The sequence below is a fragment of the Protopterus annectens genome, chromosome 6.part0, assembly GCF_019279795.1.
Source record: "Protopterus annectens isolate FY-2018-M chromosome 6.part0, PAN1.0, whole genome shotgun sequence".
Lineage (NCBI taxonomy): Eukaryota > Metazoa > Chordata > Ceratodontiformes > Protopteridae > Protopterus > Protopterus annectens.
This window is the reverse complement of record NC_056737.1, coordinates 1,759,503,837-1,759,521,414: the sequence shown is the minus strand read 5'-3', so window position 1 is coordinate 1,759,521,414 and position 17,578 is coordinate 1,759,503,837.

Genomic DNA, 17,578 nt, shown 5'->3' with positions numbered 1-17,578 from the left:
TGAAGAAGTTTTCTACTGTAGAGTGAATAATGGGTGTTCTGTATAAGAGAAGGCTAACTGAATTATCAGGCATTGCTACAATAAGGCAGAAGGTTATGAAGTGATGGACAATAGTATTCTTTGATGAGTTTACATGTTTATGTGTTCAGGAGTGGAGAGGCTGTGGATAAACAGGAGTCCAGTTAGTTTTGGAAATGGTAGTGCAGTGATTTCTATTACAGGGGCTGAAGTTAATGAATCTCAGAACTTTGTTCTTGGGCTTTTGAAAAAGGCACAGATTTTACGCAAAGTTAAAGGCCATAGCAGGAAGGGCATATTTCAGTCTAAGGATTAGAACATTTATTATGATGTCACATCTGGGTTGAATAGTTAGTAAGTGGGGAATTTTAAATGTGATCTTCAGTACAGTTAAAACTTTTTAGGACTGGGATTCAATATTGGGTAAGAATGATAGAAAAGTTACACTATAAAGGTCATTATTATTCAAATGCATCCATGCTGACTGGCCAGCTTATGCAGCATGGCTTTTGTAAATTAAACATATCCCAATTAAAAGAAGTCTGGTCAGAAAAGTATTTTACAGTGGCCTGACTGCTCCTACTTTCTCTAACTATACCACTTGTAAATTTTGCAAAATGTCCCTTTTCCTCATATTTTTACTTTGTTCCATGTAAACTTTTTGATTTTATAGTAAATCATATGAGAGTTGTAGTCAGTCAATGATGCTAGACAAGTTCCATACTTCCTATTGTTCAGAAATTCACTGCAGATGGAAAACTTGTTGTTACATTTAGTTTTAACTCATTCACTGCAATGGAGCTCAGGAAGTTTGCATTGTAACTTCCAATGGGTGGAGCCTAACCTTTTGACAGACTCAAATTTTGTCCTCACATTTTAAACCAATGCTCATATCTCTTGAACCATAGGGGTTGTGAAACAAGTATAAATGGGAAACCCTTCAGCACAAACTATTTTTATAGTGGTAATATATATTTTTTTAATTTCTAGGTCTTAAACTGAATTTTAAAAGTCACAGTAAGCATATTAACTATTACGTTTGTAAAATTTTGTAAACAACTTACAATATCTCAGCAACTGCACAAGTTACACACATACTGTCAACAGCATTTTATTCATCTAGCCAAGAGCTTTCGCATGAGTTACACTGCCTGTGTAACTGATTGCTGAGATATTTAGAAAAAATTGAAAATTATATCTATATAAATTAATATCATAAAACAACAGTTATCTCTTTACCTGCACTAGAAAGAGGTCAAATATTAATGCAGTTGAGTTTGCCATTGTGTAAGCTTTACGATGAAATCTTTTAAAACCTTGTACGTAGCATGGTTTTGTAATTATTGATGCAAATATGAGCAAGCAATATTTGTCACCTAGAAGCATCAGTAAGAGTGAACTACTGATGCACCTGGAGTCGTTACTCAGATGTAATGATTTAAGTGAATTATAGTGATATTTAAAAACTGTGACTGATTCTGGTCCTTTATCCACCATTTATTTTGGCTTTGTCTGAAATTTTTGAGTAAAGAAGCTGAGAGGTACACTGAAACAGAGAACTTGCTGTTTTCTTCATCACCTCTCACTTCATTAATATACTGTGCAAGTGTACAGATGCAGGTAACATAAGCATGTGCCATTCATCAGTATCATGTGGAGGAGGCAGAAGATCACTGAAGTACCATCATTCTTTGAAATTGTTAAGAAAGGTCATCAGTTTCTTTCTTAAGTAATGTAATTGCATAACAGTAATAATCCACTCATTATTGTTGATATCATAAGAGGTATGTATGGATAGCTTTGTTCAATTAATTGGGCTTTACCCTTGTCTTGTGATCAGACTATGCCAAGCATATGTAAATACTGTAGTACCCACTCCAAGTCATGAGGTATCACTAAAATATTTTTAGAGAGGAACGACATTCAGGGGTGATGTCCAAGGTGTCAGTGACTCTAGGTAAGGCCTTCTGATACAGTCTATTTCTTTTGTGCCAGAAAGCATAATGGTAAATTTCCTGGTGTTGAGTGTTAATATATTTTGTAGAGCCCAGTTTCAAAGGTGTCTGAAATCAGTTTGATGGCCTTATTTTACTTAGTGGATGGAGTAGCCAGACTTTATAAAAACAACATCATCAGAATACAAAGAGTATTTAGGACTACAAATGTACTTTATTGCAAAGACAAAAGCAGTTTAAAAAACAAAAAAGAGGTGAAGTCCTGATGCTGAATGAAAAGGTGAGTTCATACTTTGTTGTCTTTAGCCTCATTCCTAAAATACTGATATGTTGTTATTTGGGTATGACTGATGCTATTCTAAGGCCTTCCCTATAGTCAGTATCCAAAGCAGATGCAGAAGTTAAGGTTTCTTGCTACTGCAGCTAGAGGTCTGATGCTCTGATAGAATTATACTGCAGTGATGCAACTGTCTTTTGGTATTGGCACACAGCTCTATGGTGAAATCACTGCAAAAACACTGCTTTTTAAAGTAAGGTACAGAGCTGAGAGCTCGTTCTTTGTAAATAAAAGACAAAGATGTGTCTGGAGTGTTTCTCCACGGACCTCCACTGAAAATTGGCTTTGTTCCAAGTCAGACTTTCCAGGTTAACAAATGTTAAATAAATAAAAATAAATAAGTAAAAAAATAAAAGCCTGCCTCATAAACTGGTCCTCCAATCATATTCATATCATTTTGACTGCTGCATCCTTCATGCATCACAGTGGTTTTCGCTGTGCAAAACTAATAGAATTGAATTCCATAAATGTCAGCCAGTCATGTCTTCTATTTTGTTTCCATCTTCTTTTGGGGTAAATGACAATGTAAAGCCTATGACCACCCACTGAGATGTTCTTCGGTTGTTCTAGATTATCATTCAGAGACAGGCATTAAGGTGTATTCATAATCACTGAGCTGAGCTGTAAAGTCAGTCTGCAAGCTAAGCACAGCCTTGATAAGATTCATAGAAGTAAACTGTACTTAGATATGACCATTTTCTATTAACATATGCAAATTAAAAGTTAATGAGATGGAAATGAGAACAGCCTCACAACTTTATATACTAATTCTCCCTCGTCCATACTGTTTGCAATTCATAGACGTTTTTTATATGTTTGGTTACCAAATCATATTTTTTTTGAGGAGGGGAGGATTGAAAACTCATTTCAAAGATCATAGCTGCAGGCAGAAAACACCATAATTAAAGACCATCAATCTACTATCCAATCTGCTATCAAGGTCATCCATGTAATGTATGAGGACTGAGAAAATTACCAGAGGTATAATCATTTGTTCCTTAATGGACTGAAGCTTGGACTTGAAGAAGCAATATTATCAATTTCATTAAGACAAGTCTAATATATACCCTAAATCTATAGTCCATCATGAACTAAATAGGTAGGACACATTGGTCTTCAAGGCCATCAGATGAGTCCTCAGGATCAGCTTAGAAAATAAATAGAATTCAAGCTGCCACTTTATGAAGGCAAAATCTGGGTTCTTGAAGCTACTAAAAAGGGAAACCCATCTGTTTATAGACTTTCAGTTGAAAACCATTTAAGATTTTAAGACTGAATCTAATGAAGCTTGGTGAAGAAAACACTTAATCTTTTCACACTTTAATAAAGTTTTCAGTCATTCTCCTTGTGGCAGTTTTGTTTTCTTCTAATACAATATTCTGCCTATGTCAGTATTTTTTCTCCACGAAATAGTAATTGTATTTGTAGAGTTTCCTCCTTTAAGTAAGGTATTTTGTTTTCTTCTATGGACAAAGTATTGAGCTCGAACATTAGACCATTGTTGCCATAATTCTTTAACTATTGTCAGATTATCCTGGTTGAATGCTCACAATTCAAACTTTTAGAAGCTAGAGTAATTATCTACAAATTTGTTTTATTTCTGTGATGAGTAAGAATAACCTCTCTAGTTCTCCCCTCACGTCTTTACATTTACCTAGTATTGTAGAATATAACTGTATTTCATTTTATTCTTGAATTTAGCTTTTAAGTACAGATGTATTAACAACCTTAATGACCATTTTTTACCTAAGGAAATGTGTGCATGTGGTGACAGTCAAGCACCTGTGGTCATGGTAGCATGTCTTTTTGCATCACCTGAAGCCTAACCTCCCTATTCGGCTGTCATATTGTATTTAAATGGATAAACAGTCAAAAATAGATATTGTGGCACTGCAAGAAGTAAAGATCGTCAGATAACCTGCTACATATCTAAGTAAAGTATGGGTTGAAATGGCTTTAAAGAGTCTATCCAAATCCTCCAAAAAGGGAGAATATTTATGCATTCACAACCAAATGAATTGGACTCTCTTAAATCATTTGTATGTCTCTGAAGAATGATGGAGTTAGCACATTTTCCACTAAAACTAGCACTTTAATAATTGACACTGTATGCCAACGCTAGTGGCATAGACACATCTGATAAAGTCTCAGTTGGCAACTCAGGTACTGGAGGGCTATCCAGTGTTCATTAAAGAATGGCAAGGCAGAACCTGATCACCACTTTCTGGAGAGAAGGATCTGGGAGCATATGGCCAGAATGTGAACTCCATTTAGATAATGGGAGATCATAAGAGGTTCTTTGCTTTTAACTCATTACATCCGAGTGATGCTTCCACGTGCATCTGTAGTTAACGCCTACTGACATCTATAGGTGTCAAATATTTCTTGTTCATATGTGCATCAATAATACCAAAACTGTCCTATGTACAAGGTTTTAAATGATTTTTCTGTCTAGTGCAGATAAATAGATATTAACTGTTGTTTTTATGATATTAATTTATATATATATATATATATATATATATATATATATATATATATATATATATATATAATTTTCACATTTTTTTAAATATCTCAACAATCAAGTAACAAAGAGAGACATCCTTAGCCTCATACAAAAGCTCTCAGCTAGATGAATAAAATGCTCCTGTGTGTGTAACTTCAGTTGTTGCTGAGATATTAAGTTGTTTATAAAATATTATAAATGTAATACTGTATTTACTGTGACTTATAAAATTCAGCTTAAGACCTAGAGCCTAAAGGATACTACCACTATAAAAATAGTTTGTGATGTAGAGTTTGCCATTTATACTTCTTTCAGAACCCCAATGGTTCCAGAGATATGAACATTTGTTTGAAATGTGAGGACATAATTTGATTTCATCAAAAGGCTTAGGCTCCACACATTGGAAGTTACAGTGCAAACTTCCTGAGCTCCATTGGAGTGAATGAACTAAGGGTACACAGCTGTTGATGTGATGTCTCCCACAAATGTGAAAAATATACCCTCTCAGTTACACCTATTGCACATTATTCCCAGGGATATAATGAGTATATACAAGGTAAACATTAGGGCTGTAAAGAGGAAACCATAACTCTCTGAAATGGATAAAGGAACCAGTCTAACTGCCCAATACTATGGTTGCAACTTTTGTACGAAGAAAGGGACCACATGAATAAGGAGGAAGGTGGGGTTATAGTCAAACTGGAGATCAGCAGCAAAGAACTTTCTTATCATATTTTCATAAATAAAGCTCACCTGTAATTTTGTATGTGACTTTAATATCAAGTGTGATTCCTTGTTAAATAATACAGAAAAAGAAAGGCAAATTGTGGATCTCAGCATATTTTCAATATTTTTTCACAGCCTTTTCCCCATATATATAAAGCCTTCTCTCTGATGCTCATTTGGCCCATCCATTTGTACTATGTCAAGAGGATTTCAGTCTATCTCTTCCCTTGAAGGAGAGAGTTGAGTAACCCATGACTGACACCATAATCCATGTAGCTTTTGGAGCTATTTACTTAAGGCTGTATTCTTCCCCTTGTTACCTGGAGCATAGTCAGAACTTTATATATATATATATATATATATATATATATATATATATATATATATATATATATATATGGATCTAGGACACTTGCTCGAAAAAGCAAGTGTCCGAATCCATATATACCGATCACAGTTTAACGAAAGCACTTAAGCGCTTCCGTTAAACTGTGAAAAAAAACAAAACAAAACTACTAACTAAATGTTTTTGCAGGGGGGCATCACCCCCCTGCACCCCCAAGTGGAAGGCTGTGCCCCCCACACCCCACCTACTTAAATATTCTCACTTCATGGCCACACTACAGTGGAGTAAAGGAATATTCCCTTACTCGCACCGCAGTGCGACAGGCACACCACTCACACATACCCAAAATTGCTGCTTCGATTTCGGGTATGTGCAAGCATGAATTTGACTTTCGGTGAAAGTAAAATTTGCGCAAGTCTCTGGGTTCCATACATACATATATATATATATATATATATATATATATATATATATATATATATATATATATATGTATATATATATATATATATATATATATATATATATATATATATGTGTGTGTGTGTGTGTGTGTGTGTGTGTGTGTGTGTATGCAAATGGACAGGGATAGCACATTATAGATTAATTGATGGTGACACTTGGAATAAAGTGCATTTGGAGACTCCAGTATCCATATAGCTCATGTTACATATGCACATATCCAGAGGAACTATATGCTGTAGGACTGACTTTGGATAGTTTTAGCCACACAAGTAGAAAAATTATCCATTCAAACTTTCTCTCCATCTGATGTAGTGGTATACTTCTTTCCTTAAATGCAGCCATTACTAACAGGACCCCCAGCATAGTATGTGGATCCTGAGTTATGATCAAATTGTGAAACATGGGAGATATAGACAGTGCTGCCAAAATCACATTTCAAACAATGCTGCAAACTGCATGCCTTCTTTTACTTAACATTATTCAAACCTGAGATAGGTTCTTACTAAATCCTTATTTGGTTCTATGGTAAAATAATTTATGTAAACTGTTCCAACTCCTTCATGAACATTGCAATAAATCAAATTTCAAAGACAAATCAACTGTTTAAAAGGCTTTTAATCATAAGCTAAACCTGTTATTGATGGACCACTCAAATGTTTTTTTTTTCCTGTGGGGACGTAATGAAATCTTAGACTGTAGACGAAAAAATAGTAGGACTAATAGCACAAAGTCTAAGACAGTGCAGAATAAAAATACAGAGAAATAGTAATAATGAAGAGGAGATAACCTTTGTTGTAAGTTATACTCACACTCATTCACTGTGGAAAATGACAGCCAGTAGTTCTCTTATTGTCTTATATCACTTACATCTTTCAAAAGTCTCCAAAATTATTTCACTCACATAATACCCAGTCTCAAAAGGAGAAACACAAATGTTCCTTAAAGGCAATCTTAAAAGGGAAAAGCCCATGATTTGATGCTTTATATTCCAGCATTTTGGATATGAAATTATTATCCAGATCTTCAAATTGTTTCATAACACATTCACTCAATATGCTTCACCACCTTCTGCTAAGTTATCTGGGATAATCATTTTACCTAAGCCAGCAAAATCCATGATAGCTGCATAAAACAACTGACCAATATCTATAAGACATATAGAAATAACATTTTTGCAAGATCTTAAATAGCAGGTTATAACCCATGCCAAAATGTAAGTCATCCTAGCCCAGAAGATTCTGTTAAAAGATCACTATGGGCAGACAATGAAAAAAAATATATAGTTCAACTTGTCTTTAAGGTCTTACAACCCAAAGCTTACTGCTGTATAATACATAATTATTTTAATTTTGTTTCCACTCCTGAACACCCATATGGGGGCATGCATTCTGGCATGCTCTCAGTGGTAGAAAGTTACTTTTTGTCAATAATGCAAGATCATAGATTATAAAAGTAATGCATCCTAATGACTGCTGTCAGATCAAAATTGTGTTCACTTAAACTAGAATAATTGAGACATACTGCCAAGTCCAAAAATCCTCAATAAAAGAATCAGTAATTGCTTTCACTAACTTACAGATTTGTTTTCTATATATGTGCTACATAATCTTTCAAAAATTCTTAAAGAAATAGAAATAAATAGCTGAGGTTGAATAGCCATTTTATAAAGTGAAATGTTACAAGCATCAGTCATCTTTCCTCCTTCCTTCCCTGAGTTGGCCAGAGTATCATATTTCCTGGTTTCTGAAGCTCAGCTAATAAGTGAAGTTGTATTCAGAGATAATCAGACTTCTTCACCTTTAGATGACAATAGGTACAATAAGGTTGTGACCTGTAGGATGGAAAGAATGTACCTCTGTGTGACAGAAAATAGTGAACATCTGTGAATTTGTAACCTGAGTGACCTTTTTATCCCAGTGTGTGTGAAATAAGAAGAACGAAAAAAAACAGATTCAAATACATTGTTATGCAGATTTTCACTGACAAGGAATTTAAAAATTTTATAGGCAAAATGATGTTAGAGCAATGGAAACAATTTTGTGAAGGATAGCATTATAAGACATGATTCACCTGCAACATGACAAGCACTGAGAAAGCTGACTAGGTCATACATATCGTAGAAAGGAATAAACTGCCAAGCCATGCTTGCTAAATATGTAGAAGTATATGGATCATGCTGTAGGCAGGAAAATGTGCTCTGGGAAAAGGAAATGATGTGTTTAGAATGGAACCCCTTCAGAATCTCAAAGTTTCAAAACTTTGAACTTCAAAAGGCGAGACCATAAGACTCAAGTTTTGAAATGTCTAACGTTTTGAATGGAGATCGCTATACAACATAGAATGGGATATTTACCATTTTACTCACTGTACTGCAATCTTGGAGTTGATATATTTATTTATCAGAGGTTGTGTGAGTGCAGGGGTGCTTGCCCCCTGCAAATACATCATTTTTTAAAATTTTTATTAAGTTTTCAAAGTTTCAAAATATTGATTTTATGGTCTCAGCCATTTGAAGTTCAAGTTTTGAAACTCTGAGCTTCTGAAGTAGATCCATTTAGGACATAGCTGTCTTTTAAAGGAAGAGCCAGCCATGATTATTTTCTCACCATAAATTGTCATGCAAATGTATAGTTTCTTTCTCAGTCATTTCTAAAAATGCATAATTTAGTTGAGATTCTTAGAATATTCGCTATTACCGAAACACAATTCATCACTGCCATTCAGTCAGTTTATTATTTTCCTCTAGCTGGACTTTGCTATTAAGGATATTTCTGTTGAAAATTTGTATTCTCATATGTGTAGGATAAAGATGCTTCCTACATTATGATTTTTGGCCATGGAGCCACTAACATATTGGATCCCTTTCATTTATGTTTCCAGGTGATTAGATCTTAACAGCTTATGGCAAGATGCTCCTATTAAACACAAAGTTCTTCTTGATTTTTATAATTTCTCTGATCTGATGGTTAAGATCCAGATGAAAGAAGGAGTGTTCCTCTCTAGGTCCTGAAATCTTTGTTTTTCCTTTCCACATCATTTCCACACTCCAGAACATTATTTCACCATTTAGGTATTTGGCTACATCCATCTATGAGGAAGTTTGTGGATTTCATCTTTCAACATTTGTGGGAAGATTTTTGCACCAAAGTCTACTCCTGGAATAAATTTCTACTCATACTACTAATACAAGTTCATATAAATTTATTTTTATTTTATTTTATTTAACATTTGTTAACCGGGAAAGTCCGACTTGGAGCAACGCCAATTTTCATGGAGGCCAAGGGAGAAACACTCCAGACACATGTCTTAAATGTATAACATAGTATATCATATTTTAATGAAGACTGTCTACCTCCTTAACCTATACTATGCAATTTGACATATCCTGACACTAGCAAATTACACATTGGTACAGAAAATTACAAAACATTCACACCGGTTTATTACACAGGAAAGTAATGGGTCACATTCTTGCATCTCCAATCACTATGGGAATTGCAGGTTATAGTAACAGACAAGCCTTTGCTCAAGCTTCACCCTACAAAAGATACTCAAGAGGATACTTGATATTCCATACATTAGGCAAGGAATGAAGCTGCTCTGCTTGGTATTTTTTTGCATCTAATGGATGTCTGGTTCTCATAGTTTTTCACAATGAAAGTGGTGACTCTTCTGTTTCAGATAAGTAACAGTAAACACAACTGATCAAAAGATTCAGGCACACCCCTAGGTTTGCAAAGAACTATTATCTGTACCTCTACAGTGATTATCTGCTGAATGCAACAAGGCAATGGCATTCCCAAATCAGCCTGCATGCTGTGGGTATGTTGAAAAGGTTTCTGAGAGTTCTCTTAGCAAGACTGGTGGATATGTTGCAATACAAATGACAAATGGTTATGTTAAAGCAACATTCCTTTTCCCACCTAAAGTATTGATAAAAATTATGACTCACATGCCTTTATACTAAAGAGCAGTGAAATTATTTTTCTCCATGCTACTGCATTGGTAACATCATAACTTCTAAGCAGAATGCATGTATTTGTCTGTCTAGGTAATGTGTCTAAATTCTGTCAGAACTATCAATTTAAAAGTAAAACTTTTACTCTCTTACAAGGGATTTGAGACATTTTCTGAACTGACTAGCCACAATAAAACCAATCCTCTATATACATCATAAAACTGACTTGTGGTCTGTCCGTATTATAAAAATTTTCTGATAATAAGCTTTTCCTTCTGTACTACACCTCTAACCAGCCTGTACCCTATGAAGATGTACTTCTCTGTTTATTTATTTATTTGTTTATACACTTGCTATTTGTTCAATGGGTAGAACTGCTGGTACACTGATTGTTTTCAGCTCTAACCTGGGGTCAGTGAACAGCAGTACATATATAATCAAAAATGCAGAATAAACATAAAAGGAAATGCATAGTTAGGAAAAAATCAACTCATATCTCTGTTTCCACACACTATATCTAAAATCACATGAATTCTGCACATATTTATTTCACTTATCTTTGAATATAAGTTATAATACAATGAATATACTTTTAAAAAGTGATATTTCATTAATGTTTATTATTTTATTATTTGAAAAACATTCTGTTTACAGGGATACAGTGAAATGATAATGGAGCTGACCTATCAAATCATTCAGGGCTCTGACATTAATTCATCAGACAATGACTTCCAGTGAACAGAAAGCAATTTTATAAATTATAATTGAAGATGGTTTAACCTTTATACTGACTCATTAAATGTGAATGTTTTCCCCATATGTCTATTGCTATTAGGTAATAGCAGTTACTAGTTTTTGTATTTACCTTGTAAGTCTATTATAATCAATACGGATGTGTTTTCATTAATTTTCTTCCTTTTACTTTTCAATTTGTGGTATAAAATTGCTAATTTTAATTAGCGATGGAAAAACAAACAGAAAAAGAAAGCCTGATTGTTTAATGTGGGTGGTGAGTATTTAATAATACTGACAATTTTAAGTTTGCCTAAAATTAATAGTATTTTGCCTAAGGTGGATTAACCAAAATAACTGAGAATGTCCACCCATGTATGTCCTTTAAGAATCACAATTTGTACACGATAATTAACATTGCTTATAACTATACCCTCAATTACAACTTTACCGGCATTGCCCACAAATTGCTCACACATGTTGGGTGGACACATACCAATAATATGGTCAAAATGACCTATAATAAGACCATGTCTAGTTTTGTCCAGTATACTGTAATGAACCTTTGTATCCCAAAATATCAAACACACTGGCTATATGCTTTGTATTGCCTTTCATTGTCTGCAAAGTTACTCAAGATTCATCCAACAGCCCTCAAATGTCTTTTATCAAAAGTCTTATTAACAGAATATATAGCTTTACAATGCTGAAATAAAAACAAATCTTTAATACCCTCTTCTAATATATCAGAAGGGAAGCTTAAAGTGAGAATTACTTGTTAATTTGCTTCTCGTACCTTTTCAATTTTAGCTAACTACAGTGTGTTTTTGCATTAAGAAGACTGGGCCTGCAATTCTAATGGCAGTAGAACGATGACCTGATCTGTTTGTGTATGAAAAGACATAGAGGGGCTTACAGTGACAATTACTTGTTGTAGCTAGTTGGTACCTTTTCACTTTTGTTTAACAAGGGTATGTTTTTACATTAAGAATGCTGGGACTGCAATTTTTCGGAGGTAGTAGAAAGGTAGATTGGTCTGTCTGAGTTGGGAAACATACAAGGAGGCTTAAAATGAAATTGCTTCATCAGCCAGAAGGTTTTTTAGTGACTTAGGTGATTGATGTTAATCTGTACTTTTAGAGCTACTTTTGCTGTGATTTTACATTAAGAAATTTCAGGATCATCCATTTTGTGGCAGAAGGTGTGCACATTGTCTCTCTGAGTTGGAAAACACTCTAGAGAGGTCAACGTGTAGTCATATATTGGCCAAAGGGTACAGAAGTTAGTTTTCAGCTTTTTCTTTTCTGTCTGCTATAAATTAAGTGCATTTGTGCAGCTATTTAGGACTTTATAAACGCTAACCCAGAAATGCTTTGCATGAATCTAAGCTTAGGGCAGCTAGTTATTGCACTGAACAACATTAACATCAGGTCATAGCACCATCTAACATCTAGCCTTAACTAAGTCCTTAAACCATAATAGCCAGCCCCAAATACAGGTCCAGACAACATGAATATGCAATTTCCTAATGTCTCTGTGGCCAGCTTGATAGACATGGGCATCCTGTGACAATGTAGCAATTGTCTCATGTACTCAGACATCCTTTTAATCCTTAAGAGAACTAATACAGTATTCAGGAGATGCATATACATAATTTCCTTATAGGCTAAATCTTGCTTACAAACAAGGCTGTCAGGAACACACATACTACATCCTTCACTAATACTGTTCACCATACACACAGACATTTTATAATGAGGCAATCAAAAGAAACCTTACCAAATCTTAAAGACCTCCTTAGCCAAAAAAAACAACACCTATCCTCAGCAATAACTAAAGCACACAGCAAAAGCAAAACCTACCACATGACATAACACAACACCCAGTGATTACCAAGAAAAAAGCCCATAAGACAAGCAAATACTTTACCTAGTACTCTTGTCATGGGGGTTCTATTTGTATGACACAGATGCCCCATTCAGAATGCTGGTCAAGGAAAAGATAATGGATAATCGTCTATCTGGAGCTAGGATCTGCAATATCACACATGCAATCCAGAAACTGCAGCACATGTACCAATATGATTCGATAATAGCCCATGTGGGTGTAAATAATGCAAGATGTATTTACTAGTCTATATGAAAAGAGACATTATAAATCTCTCAGAATATGTGCCACAGGCAGGTACATGCTTTAAACTAAGCAGCATTCTACCTTCACCAAGGATGATGTCACATTATGAACAGAAAATAATTAGTTTTAATAACTGGCTTAGTGTCTGGTATCATTCCAGGGGGATCTAATATCATCAGCATTGGAGGACATGGTTAACAGACCACATGGCTTTGAAAAGGAAGGTCTGCACCTGTTCCCTCTGAGCTTTTATATATTGAATACAACTTTATCCATTCTCCTCAGAGCTTTACTTAGTCAATATCAAAATGGCAAATCTATGAACATATCAAAAAAAAAAGAAACACTAAATTATTGGAGCCTAAGCAAGAAACTCCACACCATAAAAGCTGTCCTCATTGTGGAAAATGTGGACATCTGTGCTGTTAATGAGTAGTCTGGCAGTGCAAGGCTACAGTTCCTTCCACACATTTAGGCCAATAGCAGCACTGACAGGGGCTAAAGGTAGAGATTTCATAATCTACCTTAGCTAAAAATACAGCTCCAACTTGGTTAAACAGTATCATACCTTGGAGTTCATCCATGTTGAAATCTCTATAGACAAGGTTATTTTCCATTTCCTGGCTAGATACAGGTTGCCCTCTATGACCCACAGAGCTCACAATTGTAACTTATCTACCAGAGGTACTTACCATCTATTCAGATACCCTAGTCAAGAACGTATGACTACCCCTCTATAGATTGGGAAATATAAAATGCCTCGAGCACACAAGAACATTTCATAGACTTTATGAACATGAACACCCTGGACCAGATAGTGTGCACTCCAACCAGAGGATCAAATAAACTGGACCCAATACTTACCAGCATGGACAAATTTTTCACCCTTCCCTGTGGCATGTCCTCATTAGTGAGTTTGGACCATAAAGCTGTTTCCTTTGAAATAAAAATCAAACTGGAAAACCCAACTAAACTTGAAAAAGTTAGGAACTATTCTAAAACAAACTATATCTTATTAAGTGATACTTTGTTAAATGTCATGGCTCCCCAAAACCCCAAGAACACAGATACCTATGCAGAATTGTTCACAGAAACTCTGAACAAATATGTTAATGGCTGCATCAAGGCTGCCATCCCTACCAGAAGTAAGCTTAAATTTAACACTGAAAATAAATAAATAACACTGGTGGAATCCTTAATTTAATAATGCATACAACAAAAGAAAAAAGTCATGGCCAAAATCAGAAAGAGCAACTTTCATTGAGACAAAAGCTCTCTGATTCAACTAAAGAAGAGCAAAAGAAGTCTTAGAAAGTTAAAAAGGGCCAATTGCAAGGTCAGGATATCTTTCTAGGCTAAGTACAACCACAAGACCTTCATCAGCTACATCAGGATCCTTAAGTAATACTCAACAGTGTGCTGAATTTGTCTTTTGGCACAACCTTCACTCACCAGAGTGACATAGTGAATCTGCTGGCTGATAAATTTAGCCCTAACATTAGTCCTCACCCCTTTCTACCACCCCCTGTGAAGTCCCTTCTAGCACATCCCACAACTTTCAACAGGAAGAAGGTCCTGGCACTGCTCACTAAGACCCCAACAATATCCCTCCACTTGGTTCCTAAATAGCCTAAAACATAGCCTAATAAGACCACTTGAGGCACTCTTCAACTACAGTCTCAAAACATGTTGTGTGTCAGGTGAATATAGGGCCACAACAGTCATCCCACTTCATAAGGGTAGGCAATCAACTAAGCCCAGGAACTACATACCCATCAGTCTGACAAGTCTAATATGCAAATCAACAAGGACTATCATGGGAATGATCAACAAGGACATTGGCAACCTACAGAGACTGGACCCACTGAAGTTTGGCTTTGTTAAGGGAAGGTCTTGCCTACTTAACCTGATAGGCTTTTTTGAGAAGGTCACCAAGGCAATGGATGAGGGGAAAACAGTGCATACCACCTTCCTTGACCTGACCAAGGTATTTAAAACTTTACTTAGCTCAGGTATTATTAACAAACTCTCATAACTAGGCATAATACCTACATAACTCACTGGATTGTTGGCTGTCTTACAACTAGGACCCAGTGACTCAGTACTGGTGAGACCATCTTCACCAACAAAGTACTCCAGGGCCCCGTGTTGGGTCTGCTCTTGTTTGGCATCTACATCTCAGAAGTCAAGGCTAATGTCAAAGGTCTCTGTCTCACTAAGTTCGCAGATAACTGTAAATTGGGAGTTATCATAGATTCCCTCAAATATACCAGCATCCTAAAAGAGGTTGCAACACAAACAAATAAATGGTGCCAAAACAATGCATTAAAACTCAATGCAAAGAAATTAATTTTAGTACCCTTTGGGAAATCATCCACCCAAGCTAATTAGTACATTGAAAAAAAACATTGTTATGAGTTAACCCAGTTGATAGGCATTTGAGAACATACATAGAAAGTAATCTGGCCTTCGACCAACACATGACAAACATAGTAAGAAAATCATTCTATTTCATCCAACCCATAAGCAAGAGTATGGCATCCAAGTTCAAGAAACTTACAGTACCACTCTGCCCAGCCCTTATCAGACCCATCATTGAGTACAATATCCCCTTTGGAATGTACCTAATAAGGTGCTTGCAGCAGTTAGAATGTCCTCAAAGGTTCCTTGTCAGGAGAATCCAGGTTATGAAAACCCTGCCCTAAGCAGTTCACCTTAAGGCCCTATCTCTGCACTCAATCTCCTACAGGATGCTGAAAGTCTGTCTATGCCTGACATATGAGGCATCCTCAAATCCATCTCTGATGGAGCACATCTGCAAAACAAACAGCAAAAAATACTAGACCCAGGACCTAAACTTTCCCTGCAATATAAACAGAACAAATTGAAGAGACAATTGTCTCAAAGGATCCCTGCAGTATGGCATAAGCTTCCCATCCATGTGAAGCAAAGTTCATCCCTGATCCTATTTAAACATCTTGATCATTGGAAGGAAAATCAGAAATTCACCCTGGTCTAATCCGCATGTCTCTGATGGACAGAAGTCAACAGTAATTAAATTAATCCCGAATGAATATACTTCCACATAACCCTTAGCTACAGTCTTACTAACTTATACCACCACACAGGCATTCAAGTTACTAAGGGACATAACTGGGTTGGATTGCACAATTAGGCTTATAAAGATCCTGGTAGTCATTAGATTAGTATGAATCTATGTACTTATGAAGCTATGAGGAAGATAAAATTTGCAAGAAAAAATAAACCTTGTATTAAAGTTTTTAGAGGAAAGCACAAAACTCTTCAAAGGAAAAATATTGTTTTTAGAAAAAACTAAATACATAATTAGAATAAAATCTGTAAGAAAAATTTTCAGCCAACTAAAATAGCTCAAATGTGATTTTAAAAATCATTTATTTTCCAACATGAATGAAAGCCTTTGTTATTGTAATCCCAAAGGCACAATTAGGTTATCCTAGATATTGTAACAATTGATAAGGTTATCCATCTCTTAATGTAGTCTAACCACCAGTTTACTGTAGCCTTTAAAAAATACATTCGGCATCCTCTGAAACACAGGAAAAAGTCCTTTACAAGACTGCAGAGGTTACTTTCTTTAGTCCTCTGGAAGTCATTATAGGTTCTTGTTTCATCCAATGATGGATTTAATACAACTACTATCTTATCTCCATGCAAATCCAGTGTAAAATCTATGAGGCAGCTCTACTACAAAGTCTTTCCCTATGAAAACTCAACTATATGCTTCAATTTCACTTCAGCAGCCATCTGAAGAAGTGCAGTCAAGATGTGCCATGCTGATAGACTCCTAGCCAAGAAGACTGAAAGCTGTAATTAAATCAAAAGGTGCTTCAACAAAGTATTAGTTTAAGGGTCTGCACACACAACAGAGTATTAGTTTAAGGGTGTGCACACTTATGCAACTAGCATATTGTACTTTTTTTATTTTTTTTATATCCCCCCCCAACAGATTTGTTTGTTTTTCAATTGAATTCTACAGGTTATAGGTCACAATAAAGGTGGGAAAAGTTTTGAAATGATTTATTGTGGTCTATTTTTTATATCACAAAAACCTGGCATTTTAACAGGGGTTTATACATATATATATATATATATATACATATATATATATATATATATTTTTATATATCTATGTATGTTATGTATGTATATATGTATATATATATATACAGAGAGAGAGAGAGAGAGAAAGAGAGAGACACATACACACAAATTTATCAGTCTATCTTTCCATATATATATTAACATACATATTTATATTTGTAATGCCACAGTGCTATAGAAAATGATCACTTCTATAATTTTAAGAATGAAATCAATAAAAAAACAGAAATTAAGAAAGAAAAACGAAAGAAAAGAA